The sequence below is a fragment of the Eptatretus burgeri genome, chromosome 2, assembly GCF_056783735.1.
Source record: "Eptatretus burgeri isolate ZD-2024b chromosome 2, Ebu_testis_v1, whole genome shotgun sequence".
NCBI classification, from domain to species: domain Eukaryota; kingdom Metazoa; phylum Chordata; class Myxini; order Myxiniformes; family Myxinidae; genus Eptatretus; species Eptatretus burgeri.
The window spans coordinates 93,691,746-93,705,339 of record NC_140962.1 but is presented as its reverse complement, the minus strand read 5'-3'; the positions used below and the strand labels follow the sequence as shown (position 1 = coordinate 93,705,339).

General features: G+C 51.2%; 1 protein-coding gene across 1 annotated transcript in view; it reads right to left on the bottom strand.

Annotated features, from left to right (window-relative positions):
- Nucleotides 1–13,594, bottom strand: part of SELENOO (selenoprotein O) — a 70,709-nt gene that overhangs the window by 20,672 nt on the left and 36,443 nt on the right. The gene's annotated exons all lie outside the window — the stretch shown is intronic.

The window sequence follows — 13,594 nt, the reverse complement described above, 5'->3', positions numbered from 1 at the left end:
ACAGTGAAGACTCAACCATGAGCACCAATGAGCTTTCAAAAGACCTCTGGGATAAAGTTGTGGAAAAGCACAGATCAGGGGATGGGTAAAAAATATTACAAAGGCCTTGAATATCCCTTGGAGCACAGTCAAGCCAGTGATTAAGAAGTGGAAGGTACATGGTATCACCAAGACCCTGCCTAGATCAGGCTGTCCCTCCAAACTGAATGACCAAGCGAAGAGGAGACTGCTCAGAGAGGCCACCAAGATGCAAATGGCAACTTTGAAAGAGCTACATGCCTTTATGGCAAAGAATGGTCACTGTGTGCATGTGACAACAATATCTCAGCACTCCACAAGTCTGGCTTGTACGGTAGGGTGGCAAGAAGGAAGCCATTACTCAAAAAAGCCCACCTTGAGTTCCGTTTCAGGTATGCAAAAAAACACTCCGGAGATTCTGAAGCCAGGTGGCAAAAAGTTTTGTAGTCTGACGAAACCAAGATGGAACTTTTTGGCTGATATACAAACGTTACATTTGGCACAAACCCAACACAGCCCATCATACAAAGAACAACATCCCCACTGTGAAGAATGGTGGTGGCGGCATCATGTTTTGGGGATGTTTCTCATCAACAGGGACTGCGGCACTTGTCAGGATGGAAGGGAAAATGGATGGAGCAAAATACAGAAAAATCCTTGAGGAAAACTGGCTGTCTGCTGCAAGAAAGCTGAAATTGGCAAGGAAGTTCACCTTTCAGCGCATGACAACGATCCAAAGCACACAGCCAAAGCTACACTGGAGCGGCTAAGGAACAAAAAAGATAAATGTCCTTTAGTGGTCCAGTCAGAGCTCCGACCTAAATCCCATCGAAAATCTATGCCATGACTTAAGAATGCTGTCCATCAACGCCCCCCACGCAACTTAACTGAGCTTGAATAGAAGAATGAGCAAATATTGCCCAATCAAAGTGTGCAAAGTTGGTGGAGACCCATCCCAACACAGCTATAATTGCTGTCAAGGGTACTCCCACGAAGTATTAACTCTAGTACAGGCATTTTAGCAGAAATATTTGGTCAACCTCCCACAAATTGCAACAAAAGCAAACTCAACAGATTTTGATTCCTGGATATGTCCTCAGTGACAGAAAGAAAGTCCTAAGGGATCCTCCGGGGGGAAAGTCCTGAAATCATGGAAATCCAATATGGCCGCCACCCGGCTTCGGGGAAAATGGGAAAATTGTAAAGATTGATATTTTAATATGTAAATATATGCTTTTCTGCATTATAATTATTTCTAGTTATGGTGAGTATATTGATATACAAGAATAATTATAAAAAAGTGAAATGTATTGAGGGTAAAATGAAAAATTATAGCTTTTTTTGTCCAAAAATGTCAATTTTTTGTCCCGAAAATTTTTACCTGATATTGATTTTGGCTCCTGGACAAAAAAAAAGAAACGTTGAAGACACAAGATGAAATAAAGTCTATGGCAATACAATATAATTATGTAAATCATTGAAACATGACAAAATTCACAATTCCACTCGGGGCAATTACATCTGCCTTATGAAGGTTTCAAAATGAAAATGAAAAATCGCATTAAACTCAGAAACTACATCCATTATAAACTTACTATACATGTTGAGAAAAATCAAGTGAAATGAAGTGAGAACTCGACAATGTCGTCATTATCCTCATCATTGTCACATGGAGTGTTTGTGCAGCCAGAGCCCCTGCAGTTTCCACAAGCTGGAGTGCACTCAATGTTGTGCTTCTTGCATGTGCATCTCATGGTACTACATTCAGCCTGGCAGTTGCACCTAATGACACGTAACATCTTTTCAGGAGCTAGAGCTATTGATGTCTGAAGTGGCACAAAACCCTCGTCACACTTCTGCCAACCCCAGTCTGTGGAAGAAGTATGCAAGTCTGACGTCTTGAAACGAAAAGACCACCTTCAGAAGCATGCAGAGTCTTCAAAGATATCTTCTAGAACTACAGCGCTCTGGGTTCAGGATATGGACATGCTCGACATTCTACGCAAATACATCCGGGCAGAGCGCACTGGACACTGGGCACTACATCTACAGGCCATCCAGGAAATGCAGCCTTACCTGGCAGCCTCGGGCCACAACCTGTATGCCAAATCTGCGAGGGTGTATCTGCAGCAGATGTCCAACCTCAAAACTCAACATCCCAATGTCCAACAACGTTTTGATGAGGGGTTCCATGTGGTTCGACGAAGTTATTGCCTGTGGGCAGGTCTTTCATCTGATCTGATCATCGAACAAGTTTTGATGAGAAGTTTGAAGACCAGCGGGGGGCTCACACGAGGGCGAGGAATGACAGAGCAACAACGGCTGGTATGGCTACTATCAATGCCTGCCTGTGCAGAAATAAACCAGGCAATGCAGGAGCTCACAGGTGTGAACTACAACACTGGAGAGCAGAAGAAGGACATGACCAAGGCAAGACAATCTCGTGACTGGAAGGACACACTATCAGCTCTTCAGTATTTACAGGAACGGAATCCATTCAGTAGTGATCCATGTCTGAGGAACATTGCCACTGAGTTCATGCACACCCCACAGTCACCGTCGATACAGCACATGCTGTAGGAGCCAAAATATTGAAATCTATGGATGGGAAAACACCTGCCGAGTACACATTTAAGAGGAAAGGCCTAGTTGTCACCCTCAGCATGAAGTCATCTGTCAAGATTAATGGAGAGCAAGTCCAGGTTGACCCACAACTCCTCTTCCAGAGACTGATCACTGTTGCACAGACAGCAGAAGAACTGGAGTCGGCCTTCAAATATGAACTGTGCAGCTATCCACCAGCCCTCTTTGATTCCTTTCTTCAGCTCCAAGAAGCACACAAGCCAGTCTTTGCTGATGCCATCTGGGATCTTCTTGGATCCGATGTCACAGCAGATATCCCCAATGATGGGCAACAGTATGTTTTGGATGGCGGGGCACTTGTTCAACGCATTCCATGGTCTCGTGGATCTACATACAGAGACATATGCCACCAGTACACTGATTATGTAACGAAGAAGTACGGAGATGCCATAGTCGTGTTTGATGGTGAGGAGAGTACCAACACGAAGGACATGACACACCAGAGACGGTCTAAAGGGAATGCTGGCACTACTGTGACATTTACAGCTGATATGCGTCTCACAATTAAGAAGGAACAGTTTCTTGCCAATAGGCAGAATAAACAGCGATTCATTTTTATGTTGAGTGAAGAGCTTCAGAATAAGAACTGTAGGACACACCATGCCTCAGGGGATGCTGATCTCCTGAATGTACTGAAGGCCGTGCAGTCTGCTACTGTCACCAACACTGTGTTAGTTGGTGATGACACAGACCTCGTCCTCCTATGCTACCATGCAAGGTTAGAATCCCATGACCTCTTCTTTTGTCCCGAGCCAAAGAAGAACACGAAGAAGCCTCGCATCTGGAACATCAAGGCTACAAAGAAAATGATTGGTACAGACATATGCAAGCACAGACTGTTTCTACATGCAGTTCTTGTGTGCGACACAACATCTCGTCTTCATGGGCTTGGAAAGGGAGCTTCCCTCAAAAAGTTCAAAGCAAACAACACATTCCATGAGCAGGCCAAGGTTTTTGATACATATCCAGCTTCCGTATGTGATGTGGCAGATGCAGGACAAAAAACATTGGTGATAATCTACAACGGAAACTCAACTGACACCCTGGACACCCTCCGGTATCAGCGGTACTGGGACAAGGTGGCTTGGAGGTCCTCTCACATGCAACCAGACGTTACCACCAACATCAGAAGCAGCAAAGTATCACAGCCTGCGCATGTATCTGCAAGTCCAAGAATGGAAGGGATGTGCAGATGAACTTCTTCCGACAGACTGGGGTTGGCAGAAGTGTGACGAGGGTTTTGTGCCACTTCAGACATCAATAGCTCCAGCTCCTGAAAAGATGTTACGTGTCATCAGGTGCAACTGCCAGGCTGAATGTAGCACCATGAGATGCACATGCAGGAAGCACAACAATGAGTGCACTCCAGCTTGTGGAAACTGCAGGGGCTCTGGCTGCACAAACACTCCATGTGAATGATGAGGATGATGACGACATTGTCGAGTTCTAACTTTAATACGCTTGATTTTTCTCAACATGAATGGTAAGTATATAATGGATGTAGTTTCTGAGTTTAATGCGAATTTTCATTTTCATTTCAAAACCTTCGTCAGGCAGATGTGATTGCCCCGAGTGGAATTGTGAATTTTGTCGTTTCAATGATTTACATAATTATATTGTATTGCCAAAGACTTGATTTCATCTTGTGTCTTCAACATTTCTTTTTTTTTTTGGTCCATGAGCCAAAATCAGTATCAGGTAAAAAAAAAATTTCGGGACAAAAAAATTGACATTTTTGGACAAAAAAGCTATAATTTTTTATTTTACCCTCAATACATTTCACTTTTTATAATTGTTCTTGTATATCGATATACTGACCATAATTAGAATGCAGAAAAATATTTATTTACATCTTAAAATATCAATCTTTACAATTTTCTCATTTTTCCCCAAAGCCGGGTGGCGACCATATTGGATTTCCATGATTTCAGGACTTCCCCACCCCCCCCCCCCCCGGAGGATCCCTTAGGACTTTTTTCTGTCACTGAAGACATATCCAGGAATCAAAATCTGTTGAGTTTGCTTTTGTTGCAATTTGTGGGAGGTCATCCGACATTTTGACTGTACTACTTGGGGAGACGGACACTTGTCCATCCAAGATATTGTTGCGGATTTCGCGCCCGCCGGCGTGCTGACGGCCACGTAACTCGAATCGCGGCACGTCGCCCACCGGACGGACAATCCAGTCGTGACCCTCTCGGACTAACGCCGGGAACCAGTCACGGGTGGACCTTTCGGTCTCACCGCGATCGAGCCAATCAGCCCCCGCGTGGGATAGGGTTGCTCGCCAAATTCGACCTACCTAAGTACCCACGCGGAGGGTAGACCGGGCGATCGCACCTCGCCGCAGGTCGACTTCGGACACGGGCCACTTAAGCGACCCGTTCCGTACTATCAGAATAACCGAGCGGTGTTATCGTCGACCTCGACGGTTCGATTAATTATCGGGCGTATTCAGCCCACTACCAACCCTTTACGTGAAGCAAGATGAGGATTCAATGGGAGAAAAAGACGAAGCGAAGCGGGAGAACAGTTCAATAATAAAGCACATTTATTCGCGGCACACGGGAAGCACACACATTCAATTCCACCAAAAGCACACAAAAAAAAAGAAAACACAATTCCATTTACACAAAAAGCAAATATAAAAGCGAAGACAATGCAGAGCTAATACCGACTACCGAGCACACGGCAACACTTATACAATTCTACTTCACAGACGGCGCCGACAACACATACCCAAAACCAAGGAAAAGAATACCCCCAAGAATGAGGCGGGCCTGAGGCCGAGACCGGGTCGCGCCTACCCGTCTGGTGATGAGACGCGGAGCGGCGATGGCGCCTCACTCCGCGGGCCTCGCGGACAGTGTCTGGCAGGGGGTGGGAAAGGGGCCCCCTTGGTCGCACTATCTCAGCGCGGGTCGGAACAGGACGCGGCTGCTGATGCTCGGGGTATAGAGGATCTTTATTATCCCTGGTGTGCGTCTCCACCTCGGCCAGGTCGCGCTGCCGGCCTTCCTCGGGCGTGCAGCTCCCGGCACCGTCGCGAGCACCCCCTCGTCTGCCTTCGCCGCTGCCGCCTCTCCGCCTCTGGACTCTCCACCCTGGACTCTTCTTTGGGCTCTCCTCGTTCGACTCTCTTCAGCTTCTCCAGCTACTGCAGGCTTCGGGCTCCAGACTTCCACACACGGGTCTGACTGACGAACACGGTCCTTTTATCCCCCCGTAGCTTCGCCTTTGACCCCCTCCCTTTGACCCTTCACCCCGCTCCCCATTGGCCCGAGAAAAAGTGGGCGTGAAGGCATTTTGATCCACAAATTTGCATATATCGATCGTCCTGGAGGCGGGGCCAAATCGCCCCTCGCTCACCGATTGGACGGCAAAAAGTGGGCGTGTGTCGTTTTTGATCCGTTTTTGAAGCACAAAATCCGTGATTTTGTACACGCTGTTCGACGCGCGCTCTGCATGAGTCCAACACCGGTACCCACAGCGGGGCAAGAACGGTGGCGATGCTACGGTTGCGAGGTGTGACGGGAAGGTCGTGGCGGTTGTGGTGAAGCGGCGTTGTGGTTGGTGGTTGATGTTGTGGTTGTGGTGGTAATCATGGCGGTTGGTCCAAAATAAAGATAGTAAAAGAAAAACGGCTATCCTGAAGAGTCGCAGCACGCATAAATGACATGTATTCCCACTAGACAACGGGTTTGGACCTAACTACACATGTACTTACCGAGATACCTCACCTAAGGGACCTGAATGGTGGTTTGCGAATTTGGTAACCACAACACTACCCCCTTCCCTTTTTACAGACTCGTCCCGAGTCGTCAAATTTTCGTGTGCCATCATGTGTAGTTTTCCCCTAGTACATTTTACCTACGGATCCCTGAGTGCGACATTCATGGTATTCGTGTCCCCAAAATAAATAACCTGAGGGCTGCGTAACTATCTAAACAAACTCACTCACACGGACGACTTAAATAAAATTGCCGGCGCTAGACATACATGCCGGGGGCGCACTCATATTTACAGTACATCTTAACCTTAACTTACAAATTTTACACTAAACCATGGCCCAGGATCATTGAACTCTGCAAAAAGAAAGCAGTTAGCAGGGAGCCAGGCTGCCCACATGCAGTCTCTGGCTCAAAACAATGCAGGTGACAGGGAACGTGGCTGGCTGCTCACACGCAGTCCAAGGCCTTCCCTTTTGAACTGAACGCAGTGAACCACAACGGTGCATGGGCTGCACAAACGCAGTCTCCGTGCCAGCTCAAGTGGCACACGCAATGAACACAACGAATGGATGGATGAATGGATGGACCGAATGCAGTGAACCACAACGGTGCATGGGCTGCACAACGCAGTCTCCGTGCCAGCTCAAGTGGCACACGCAATGAGCACAACGAATGGATGCATGAACACAAACACGGTGCACGGGCCGCCACTGCAGGCCCGTGTTGTAGCTGCCAACAGGGCAGTTCTCGTAGCTTGCAAACTGTTGCCTTGCGGATCCTGGCGCACATGGAAATGAACAGGGGGGGGGGGGCAAAGCAAACATTGAACGGGGCTGGTGAACGTGGGCAGTGGGCATGGCATGGCAAAGGTGAGCAGGCAAACACAGCCCGCAGAAGAAGGCCGCTGCAGGCAAACATAGCGGGCAGATGAACTGGCCGGCACAGGCCTTGAAGAAAAACAGCCAGCAGATGAACTGGCCGGCACAGGCCTTGCAGCACAGCAGCTGCAGACGATCCAGCCGGCACAGGCCTTGCAGCACAGCAGCTGCAGATGAACTTGGCCGGCCTCCGCCTTGAAGCAAAACACGGCCAGCCGATGAAGTTGGCCAGCCTTTGCCGTTCAGTGGAGGTTGGTGGAGGGAGTGCGGTGGTGCTGGCCACTTGGAAGGCGGGCTCGGACCTACCTACCTGTCTCCCTCCCAACCTATCGCCTTTGCCTGTCACTGTACATACCCACTCCCTTAATTTGTCAAACCCCAATTTAGCCCCAACTTATTTTTTTGTTGTTTTTATTTTTACTTCCCCACTATAAATCGTCCCCTAACCCCCTTTATCGTCCTTGTTCGGCTAACCTATCCTGTCACCTAGCCTACTCCCAACCCCTACGTTCCCTTCCCGGAGGGGAATAAGGGAGAGCTAACGTCCTGTGTCGAGGCCCACCGAAGCCTCAGAATGGCCTCCCCAGAGTTCGGCGATCTTAACACCAAGTGGGTCCAGCGGCCCACAACGACAGCGAGGGGATGGATGGTGCGGAGGGGTACATCTCCTAATCTACCCTAACCATTTAACTGTTAAACTACCCCTGGGCTTTCAACAAGCGCTTCTCGCTTAAACTATTGGTTCTAACAACCCAGATTCCCGTCGCCTGTGTTGGTGTCCTCACAATTTCGGGCCTCGCCCCCCAATTTTCTCTCCGTGCCCTCACACGGTCTCCTGGCTGGGACACGTGGCTCCCTTTGGCAGGCACGACCCTCTGCCGATTCTCCCGCTATGGCACCCCCGGGCACTACACTGCCTCCGAGCCTACCAGCTCCCTAACACCGGGGAGTGCCCCCCATGGCACCTCCCCTGAAACGCACACGTGGCAGGCCGGCCTCCCGGGCCCCTTTCCGAGGGTCACCCGTGCCCACAACACTGCCCACGCGGCTAATGGCGCCCCGCACCAAGCAGGCGCACCCGTGCCCACTACTCTATCCCGGCCCCCCATGGGCCCATGGCCTACCGCGGCCGACTAGCCTGGTGCCCGGGGTACCCACTCAGCGATACTCACCTTTCGCAGCCACGCTCCCAAGCCCGTCAACAGGGCTCCTGCACCCCTCCAAATGGGTCTCGAGCCTACTTTCCCACCAACAGCAAAACGACCTCCATTTTCAATTTGACTAACCCAGCTAACTCACTTTACTCTGACCCCGGGGTCCCTTGGGCGGGAGTCACTCCTCCCCCCAATCACTCATCGCACCATGCATTCCCCATTCGCTCCATTCACACAGACCCGCTGGCCTCACTCACTCACCAAGCACATGCTTCCAATTCACTCACCAACAACTCTTCAACACACACACCACTGAACTCTGCCATCCTCCTAACTACATCCCCTAACTAACTCGTGCTCCCACATCGTCCCTTAAACTACAGCACGTTCCTTTTAACCTACGTAGCTAAGCTACGTCCCCGCTACACATCCACAAGTCTGTCACTGTCTCCTAACTCAAAAATTCATTTTATTTCCCAACCTAAAGCTCACTAAATCCCTCTACCTAATCCATTCCACGGACTCCATGAGGACTTACCCCTGCCCCATGAAGTCGGTCTAGCTGAGCTAACCCTTCCCCCGAACTAGTTTCCATCCTGTGCCCAGGGTAAGGGGGTCTTTCACCCCTTGCCCAGGAATCCTGTACACCCGAAAGTGAGGCTTGCTTTTTTTTTTTTTTTTTCCATGCGCAGCACCTGCGCGGCAACTCAGAGCTCGCGCACTTTGCACCTGCCCGTGACGTCATGCAGCTGCACGTGTACCTCGTCCCTCCTTGGACGGTACCATCCGGCCGGGATACCCCTCCTGCCGGATTCCAACCACACGTGCAGCCATGACGTCACCGTGCGCATAAAAAAAAAACACAAGCCCCACGTCTCGAGGGGTTCCCCACGCGAACACATGTGCCTTGCCCGTTGGAGCTTAACACACACGATCGCGTGGAGAACCCGTCCGGTCCAAATCCGTTTACCTGCCTAAACTTTGTCCGTCCGCGGGATCGGCAAATCCACCGCGTGCGTTTCCGGACCGGGACTTCACTCTCGCAAGCGAGCACGTGGCGGTCTCGTGCGTTGCACAGCACGAACCGCGTGCTCACTGCTGGGCGAACCCGGCACGGTCCCCGAAACAACTACAGCCGCTACCCGGCTTTCTCTCCTCTGTCGCCGTCTCCGTCTCCATTCAACCCACGCACACCTGCGTGTTACGACGCACACAGTCCACTCCATCACATTCACACCGGGAGACGCGGCTGCGTGCTCCCGCATGCCAACCGACATCTCCCTCACATACCGCTCTCTCACACACACGGTCTCCCTTGCACACAGCGACCTTGCACACGGCCGTTCACTCACGCGTGCGGGGGAACTCACCCGCGGTGCCTCACTCGCACTCCGTGCCTCATCCACACACGCGGGGGCACTCACCCGCGGTTCCTCATCCATACACACGGCGACACTCACACACGCGGTCTCTTCCACACACGGTGCCTCACCCACACACGCGGGGGCACTAACCCGCGGTGCCTCACTCACACTCCGTGCCTCACTCACACACGCGAGGGCACTCACCCGCGGTGCCTCATTCACACACACGGCGACACTCACACACGGTGCCTCATCCACACACGGCGTGCTGGGAAGCACGCACTCTGGCACCATCGCCACCACACCACTCACACGTGGTGCCTCACTCATACTGGCCGTTTCACTCACACACACGGCCTCACTCACACACGGTGCCCCATCCACACCCGGCGTGCTGGGAAGCACGCACTCTGGCACCATCGCCACCACACCACTCACACACGGGGTCGCTTCCACACACGGTGCCGCACTCACACCTTGCACCACACACACAGGAACAACCACACTGGGGATTTGTGTCCCCACAAGGGTCTCCGGGGCTTCTACACCCCCCAAGCTCTCCGTGCACCTGTCCACAGCACTCCTCCTCTCAACCTCGCAAAGCACGACCGAACTCACCTGGTCGTGACTCGCCTCAAGGGGGCATACTCCCTCCCCTTGTTCCTGGAGGAGGCCATCCAGGTGCTCGCACTGGGTCCCCACACGCTCCGCGAGCTCACCCTCATTGTCCTCCACTACCTCCGTGTGTGTGTGCGCGTCACTTACCCCGTCTTCATCGTGTTTATTGGTCTCTGCTTCTTTCTGGCGTCTTTCCCTTATCTTTATGTAGGTCAACCTTGCTTTCTCTTTAAGTCGCTCCCGTCCTTCCCTGTTTTTCACTCCTTGCTCTTTCACGATCTCCGCGTACCTCATCCTTGCTTTCCGTATTAATTGTTCTTTTCTCTCCCTCCCAATTACTTTCACCTCGTCTCTTGTCTCCCGAATTATTTTTTTACCCGCCTCCACCGCGGGCCTGTCAGCCGTTGCACCCCCTTCCAGCTCGTTTGTTCCGACACGTGGAGTCGCCATTTTAAGTTCCCTGCTCACGGCCTTCATGCCCGCCTGCAGGCATCGGCCCATGTTCTGCGTCTCACCCCGTAGTTCTTTCATTTCTTTTTTTTATTTGCTGTGTATTCGCATCCATCGTCGTTTTCACTTCATTTGTATTTGTATCCATCTTTTCATCCATTTTTTGTGTATTCGCATCCATCTTTTCGTTCATGCCTTTCATTTCGTTTTTCATATTCGCATCCATTTTTTCGATCATTTTCGCATTCATCTTTTCGTTCATTGCCGCCAGCATGGCGCATAGCTGGGCCATGTCGGATGCACTCAGCTGAGCCGTTTCGGCAAGGGTTGGGGAAGGGTTTTGGTGGAGAGGAGGGGGGGGGGAGGTGTCATACACTGCGGCCGCTGCCGCACCCATTTCGGGCTCTGGGTTTAGTTGGGCGAGTCCGTGTTCCTGCACAATCAACATTTCCTGCACGGGGATTCCATCCTGGACCATGGATTCTACATTACTACACATATACATTTCTAATACCCCTGGCTCCCGCTCGCCTTGAGACGCCATCTTGCTTCTCTTAAAGGGTTAATTTCGCTCGCTCGTAATTTGGAGGGAATCGGGGGTCGCTTCTCTCACCCCTGGACCGATTCCCGTGAATTTAGCCGGAGACAGGAGAGCCCGTTTTCCTGTTCTCCGATACCAGTGCCGCGAGGAGGGCGATGAATTTGTATCGCACGACCTGACACCAGTGTTGCGGATTTCGCGCCCGCCGGCGTGCTGACGGCCACGTAACTCGAATCGCGGCACGTCGCCCACCGGACGGACAATCCAGTCGTGACCCTCTCGGACTAACGCCGGGAACCAGTCACGGGTGGACCTTTCGGTCTCACCGCGATCGAGCCAATCAGCCCCCGCGTGGGATAGGGTTGCTCGCCAAATTCGACCTACCTAAGTACCCACGCGGAGGGTAGACCGGGCGATCGCACCTCGCCGCAGGTCGACTTCGGACACGGGCCACTTTAGCGACCCGTTCCGTACTATCAGAATAACCGAGCGGTGTTATCGTCGACCTCGACGGTTCGATTAATTATCGGGCGTATTCAGCCCACTACCAACCCTTTACGTGAAGCAAGATGAGGATTCAATGGGAGAAAAAGACGAAGCGAAGCGGGAGAACAGTTCAATAATAAAGCACATTTATTCGCGGCACACGGGAAGCACACACATTCAATTCCACCAAAAGCACACAAAAAAAAAAGAAAACAAAATTCCATTTACACAAAAAGCAAATATAAAAGCGAAGACAATGCAGAGCTAATACCGACTACCGAGCACACGGCAACACTTATACAATTCTACTTCACAGACGGCGCCGACAACACATACCCAAAACCAAGGAAAAGAATACCCCCAAGAATGAGGCGGGCCTGAGGCCGAGACCGGGTCGCGCCTACCCGTCTGGTGATGAGACGCGGAGCGGCGATGGCGCCTCACTCCGCGGGCCTCGCGGACAGTGTCTGGCAGGGGCTGGGAAAGGGGCCCCCTTGGTCGCACTATCTCAGCGCGGGGGGGAACAGGAGGGGGTTGCTGATGCTCGGGGTATAGAGGATCTTTATTATCCCTGGTGTGCGTCTCCACCACGGCCAGGTCGCGCTGCCGGCCTTCCTCGGGCGTGCAGCTCCCGGCACCGTCGCGAGCACCCCCTCGTCTGCCTTCGCCGCTGCCGCCTCTCCGCCTCTGGACTCTCCACCCTGGACTCTTCTTTGGGCTCTCCTCGTTCGACTCTCTTCAGCTTCTCCAGCTACTGCAGGCTTCGGGCTCCAGACTTCCACACACGGGTCTGACTGACGAACACGGTCCTTTTATCCCCCCGTAGCTTCGCCTTTGACCCCCTCCCTTTGACCCTTCACCCCGCTCCCCATTGGCCCGAGAAAAAGTGGGCGTGAAGGCTTTTTGATCCACAAATTTGCATATATCGATCGTCCTGGAGGCGGGGCCAAATCGCCCCTCGCTCACCGATTGGACGGCAAAAAGTGGGCGTGTGTCGTTTTTGATCCGTTTTTGAAGCACAAAATCCGTGATTTTGTACACGCTGTTCGACGCGCGCTCTGCATGAGTCCAACACCGGTACCCACAGCGGGGCAAGAACGGTGGCGATGCTACGGTTGCGAGGTGTGACGGGAAGGTCGTGGCGGTTGTGGTGAAGCGGCGTTGTGGTTGGTGGTTGATGTTGTGGTTGTGGTGGTAATCATGGCGGTTGGTCCAAAATAAAGATCGTAAAAGAAAAACGGCTATCCTGAAGAGTCGCAGCACGCATAAATGACATGTATTCCCACTAGACAACGGGTTTGGACCTAACTACACATGTACTTACCGAGATACCTCACCTAAGGGACCTGAATGGTGGTTTGCGAATTTGGTAACCACAACAATATTTTAGTTTGTGTTTTTAATTAATTTTCTGAAATTTGTGGAATTTGTTTTTCACTTGGAAGTTCTGGTTTACAATGTGTAAATCAAGGTGGACAAAGTCTGATTTAATGCAATTTAATTCCAGGCTGTAAGGCAACAAAAGGTGAAAATTTTGAAAGGGGGTGTACACTTTCTGTAGGCACTGGACACCTTCCCTACCACCAATTTTTTGCATCATAAGAATCAATCTAATCATTCCATAATGTGCAAAATTGGCAAATTTCCAACCCGCCCCACCCACCCCCTCTACATGTGGAATAAAAAGTTGAAAAAGACAACACAGGCAAAA